The sequence below is a fragment of the Dicentrarchus labrax genome, unplaced genomic scaffold, assembly GCF_905237075.1.
Source record: "Dicentrarchus labrax unplaced genomic scaffold, dlabrax2021, whole genome shotgun sequence".
Taxonomy (NCBI): Eukaryota; Metazoa; Chordata; class Actinopteri; family Moronidae; genus Dicentrarchus; species Dicentrarchus labrax.
In genome coordinates this window covers 14,962,557-14,968,556 of record NW_026136713.1, presented here as the reverse complement: position 1 = coordinate 14,968,556, position 6,000 = coordinate 14,962,557, and positions in this window count along the sequence as shown.

Genomic DNA, 6,000 nt, shown 5'->3' with positions numbered 1-6,000 from the left:
TTACACGCCTAATGTTGAGTTTTATAAGAATTACATTTTTATTTTCCACTTTTTATTTCAGTATTTTTGGAGAGGCCTGTGTTATTTGATATACCCAGTAAAGGGTTTCTTGGTAAACCTCACACCTGATGCCTTTGTTGTGTGACAGCACTGTTTTTTTTTTTTTTTTGTGGCACATCTGGTGGGTTAAGTTGAATCAGGTCAGAGGTATTTATAGGCTGAGGCTTATTTCAGGCTTTACTGAGTGCTATTTAGCTCACCTAAACCTCCTCCTTTTGTCCCAACAAAAACCTTTATTCTAGTCTAATAAAAGCCTGTGTTTTTTAAAGTGAAAAGTATACACATGGGCAACAAAAAGTCACGAATTAGGTCATTGAGAGATTTTACAACCCTAACAGAAATCCACTTAAAATGGCTGAATTCTCAGAGTACTGATTTATTACAACAGGGAGGTCTTTGCCCTCAATCTTAACCTCAGAACAAACTCATTGTTTTTCTGAAATACACAATACCACGATTCAGACGGAGCCCTCCTGTGTATTGTTTAATCCACTACATTAAGTTTATAGTTACTAGTTAAAGTTACAAATTAAGATTCAACACACAAAAGTTATGAGTTTGTAAAATCTGATGCATTGTTTATAGATTAAGATGCAGTATTGTTGAAATGAGCTCCACCTCGACACAATCAAATACATTAATAGGAGCCACTTTACTGTATTTTTACTCTTTAATGCACCAAATACCCTACGTTTAGCTAATAATCTGGGTTGGGAGGGTTACTTTAAAATGTAATCTGATACAATTAATGTAGCCAGTAACCTAATCCAAGTAATTAAATTACTTTTGGGTTACCTCAACACCAAATAAAAACAAGAGCTAAGAAGTATCAATAACAAGTATTGATGCAAGTGTATTAGACAACCACAATGTAACCCTTGAAAAGAAAATACTGTTAATTTCCTGCTAATTAATAATCCACACGTTTACAAAATGTAACTGTAATCTGACTACGTCTTTTTAATCCTGTAACAGGAATGGATTACAGTTACATTTTATTTATATCCTTTTTTTTATATAATATAACTCAGTTACATGTAATCTGTTACTCCCCAAATCCTGCTGTTAACAACTTCAATATTTCATCCACTAGAAGGCTGCTGTAGTTTTTTTTTAAGCTTTTAAAGATAAAATAATTATTTTATTTACAGAAATATGGCTTTTTAGAGATCCTTAGAGACTCAAACCCCCTTTTGGACGCCACATTACTGCCACCTGCTGGCTGACAGCCTGCAAGGAAGAAACATTAGAAAATAAAAACGTAGCCCAGACAGTCGGTTCAGGGTCATAAAGAAAAGTAGAGTTCAGACAGAAATGTCCCGAGTTAAGACCTCATATGGACCCAGGTTTGGTTCACAGCTGGACTCCAATCAAAGAGATGAATCAAGACCACATCAGTCTATGGACGAGTCTGAGCCCCCCTCTCAGGACCCGGGGGGCAAACGCGGGAACAAGCGGGGTATTAGTAGCATTAAGGGTGAAAACAGCCGGTGGAGTTTAAAAGTAAAATTACCAAACCTCAACAAGAGAGTGACAAAGGAGGACAAACCACCGGGAGGACTGATGTTAGAGCCCGCTGCAGATAAAGGCGAGACTACCGTGAGCCGAGGAGGACAAACACAGAGTAATGTTAGCTCCAATAGCCTAGCTTTGGTTGGTTAGAATAAATGTACTGTAATGTGTTCTGGAAAACTTAAATTTAGAGGCTAGAAATTGATTAAAATGAACAAATATCCTAATAATAGGATAAGTTATTTTTATTTTATTTTAGCCCGTCACTTATATAGCCTACTTTTAACCTGGGTTAAAGCACATATAGTAAGCTTTATGTAGTCCCTGGATAGAGATTAACCTGTAATGAACCTGAGACACTTCATCATGAACCCTGCATCATTAAAAATGGAGGAATAAAACTGGGGGAAAGTGTGTCAATACTAGGCCTACTGGTCATTTATGGGACTGTTTGTGAGCAAGTGTTGTCCTGTAGAGTGATTTCTTAAAAAGGTAGCTTATATCCAGCAAAGTGAGCACTAGTTTATCTTGGGTGGACACAATATTAGAAAAGCAACAGGTTTTTATCGGGCAGTGCTTCCTAACCTGGAGGTTGGACATTAGCCTTTTGGCCATGTGCATGGTCCCTGTAACAGATAAATAACACTAAACTACATATTTATTAACAAACTGAGATGGAAAAAAACCCACTGTTCATAACTCAAATGCTGCAAAACAGCAAACTACTTTTATAAAACACAATATAATAGTGTTTTAGGGGGATTTTGAATCAACTGAGTGGGTTTTTGTTGTTGTTTGTGGTGTTGGTGCACAATATTGCATTATATTGCTTTTATTAAACTGTTATTGTGTCCACCCTTAGAGTTAATGTCTGTTTCACCTTATTACTTGTTCTCTTTATTGTCCCAAAAACCTTTTCAGATCAGCTTCCAAAGGTCAAAATCTTAAAACTGGGTGACTGTGGCGTAGATGAACACAATCAAGTGTGTAGCTAGCTAGACAATAACGTATCAAACAGAGACCTGCTTTATTCAGAATGACAAAACCACGCCGAATAAGCTATGAATTAGTACTGTAAATTGTGGACTTCTAGCCTCATATTCACACTTTCTTTTTGTTGTCAGGCGCTGGCAATGATTCAGTCGCTGTTGGTGGAGATGTTTTCTTTTTCTCCCAAAGACCCACCAGCAAAGGAATACACACAAAGGAAAAGGTAAGCCCTAAGAGGACAACAAAGGAAAAACAATGTTTAACTTCATGACAAGATAATAGATAACATGTCAGTTTCTATAATTACTGTACATTAATGATCTCCAGCACTAACTAGTTGTCACTGTATGCAACTTATGTATGTAACCACATTTTAGGATCACATCTTGTTGAGCTTTTACTTTGTCAATATGAGATTATAAGTGCATAGATGACCCATGAAGAAAAAATCCAGTGAAACTGTTTGGCAACACAGACCTTTATTACAGAAGATATTTAGTCACAGGTGTACTATTATAAAATTAATGATAGCTTGCATTCATTTAGCACACTTTCATGGCTTACTGAGACACTTGAATAGATTTCCTACAAAGGAAAAAGCACAGAAAAGTTGAAAAGTCATCTGCTGCTGCTCATCCACCATGCAGACGCACATTTACGTTGTATTCTCTGTACCCATGAATCAGACTACCAAGCTCTTATATCACCTACAGGCCAAGCTTGCAGTGCTTAGGACCATCTCCAAGATGCTGGAGGAGAACCAGCTTATCAGACAGAGACTGGTCGCTCTCAGCCAGGCCAACTGAGGCTGCACTGACTGACTGAAATTGCCCACAACCATAATGGTACTTTATCTTAGACATCATCAGTTTTTCTCCACATCAAAGTTATAATTAGTGGAAACGTTTAGTTCATTCAGCATGGGGTATTGAAAACCAGTGTTACAACAAGGCGCAATTTAATGGTTCAACTGGTAATGTGCTGTGAGACCATAAAGCAATCTGCATAAAAATGTATTTGTCTTTTACACAATGTTCAGTGGACAGTGTTGTTTTATTAAAAGAGTCTCAAATCGCTGTGCTAAAGTGTTTATTCAAATTAGTCTGGTATGTTTCAGTTTCATATTATAGGCAAATTAAGATTTTCAGCTGTTACACATGAGTTGGATTCACGTTAATGCAGTTCAGTACAGTGATTTTGTGGCACATGGTGCCTTTGTAAAGCTTTTACTGTTCAGTGTAGACTGCGTCTGAGCATAATGCAATATTTTGTACCCCTCAGTTACAATGGATGGAGAAAATATTCTATATTCACAGTATAACAGCATGTTGAAAAATTTACCATTAGATTATCTTAATTGTCCACCAGAGGGCACCACCTCCTCTAACATCAGTGTCTGCTGTGGAGGTTCTCAGTTACTGGTCACACAACCATTGACTACACAACTCAATATACTCTGTGTATATTCTGATATTGTAGACTTTTTACTCACAGATGTTTCACCAGCCATTTTCTTTAGTAACATCAGGAAACTAATCAATATAAATGAATGAGGCTCACTATTAGTCCAATTAAATTTCTCTCTGACAGTTGCATTTGTCACATGTTTGTTTTTTACATTTGAAATAGTGTCTTGCGATGTGCTTGAGGAGTATTTCCCTAAGACTAAGAATTGTAGTTTATCCTACAAGCTAACCTAATTAATGGCAGTTTACATGGTTACAAAAGCTGCTGTTTTGTCAGCTGTTACTGTACCGATTTTAAAAGAGAATGGTGCCGATTATTTCGAAAGACTTCCTTTTTTTTGTTTTAATAGTCAACTGGCTTTATTGTAATTTTTCAAGCAGTTACAGCATTTTTATTAATAAACAAAAAGTGGTTAATAAGATTAAATAATGGTATTGACCTGAACTTGTTCACCAAACGTTTCAGTGATGTATCTGTCACCAGAGGTTTCAAGTTTACTCCTTTTATCAGGATTTATATTAGAAAATAAACATGAGAGCAGCATATGGCTGTGATTATTTTAACTGTAAAATAATTACTGTTAAACCATGGACAATTTACTGTAAATTGTTCTGCAGTTTCTTAATGTTTTGATTGATGAGCCTCATTGCCTCTGTGTTTAGATGCCAGTTTATTTAAATGCTTTTCTGTTCTGAACACAACATGGCAACCTTATCAGAGTTCTCACTGAAGTTCAGAGAAGTGTTCAGTCTGTACAGTGTGTACTTCATAGGGGGTTGCGAGGCCTTTTTTAAAAGAATATATACAATAGGCCTATGTCTCAGGATTTCATATATTTCTGTGAAGCAAACTAAATGAAATTCTTATTTTTTAAATTTGGATTATTATTGAAGATATTAACTTTAAAGAAAAGGACCCAGTGAATGATAGAAACTGGTACATGTGGTCATTATGTGATTATGTTTCTCATCCCTATAATTGAACATGTTTGAATGACCAGACATTGGAGAAGTTTGACACTTTTAGGCAGCTTTTGGTGAGTAGGGAGGCGATGCTGCACTTTTACAGAGCAACCACCCTTGAGAGGGGACAGTTAGAAAGAGCGCTACACACAGAGTTTAAGATCATTGGCTGGGACCTGCTCTCTGTCTCCTCCACATATGCCACATGTATCAGGCGCAGACGGTGATCTGCAAGCTCCCTCTCTTTAAACTCCTCCCCCCGGAAAGGAGATTCAAGTGTTTTAAGGCCTTGACAGCTCACCTGAAGAACAGCATATATATATATATATATATATAGCATATCCTGAAAATGTTCTATACTTTAACTCTGATGCACTTGTAATTGTAGAACAAGCAATAGTCAACAAGAACTTTGAAAGTAGGTAGGTAGCAGCTCAAAGCCACAAGGACCTTTAAACGAATGTAGCAGCAGGAAGCACTGGAGGCCTTTTATTTCCATAAGATGATACTATGCAGGACATTATCCTATCATGTTTGAATGCACAAATCTGACATGTTTTTGTTGTTCTTGTTTCCTATACTCTACTTACTGTATGTGTCTGTTTTTTTAGGCGCTGCACTGAGGCAGAGTTACTTTATATAAAACAACCACAAGCAGCTTGGATGTACTGGGTAATGTAATCATACCATGCTAGACACGGCGCATGGGAGCACAGCAAATTGAAGATGCTTTAACACAAACAAACCTTTTAAGTTCATAGGCTGATTCACACTCTGCAACAAATAGATCTGGTGGTTTTGAATCAGTAAACAGGCGGTTTATACAGAGTGTTTTTACAGCATTGAGGATAAATGGCTGTGGGGCTGGTGATTAGCAGTTAAACAGGCCTTTTAATCAGAGCTGCGGTCTGCTAGGAGACTGGCAGACTGTGGCAGCTGTTCCTCCAGACCACACTGCGAAGCCTGTTGACCAGCGGTTTGCTGCATTGTTTACATGGACAGAGGCCCT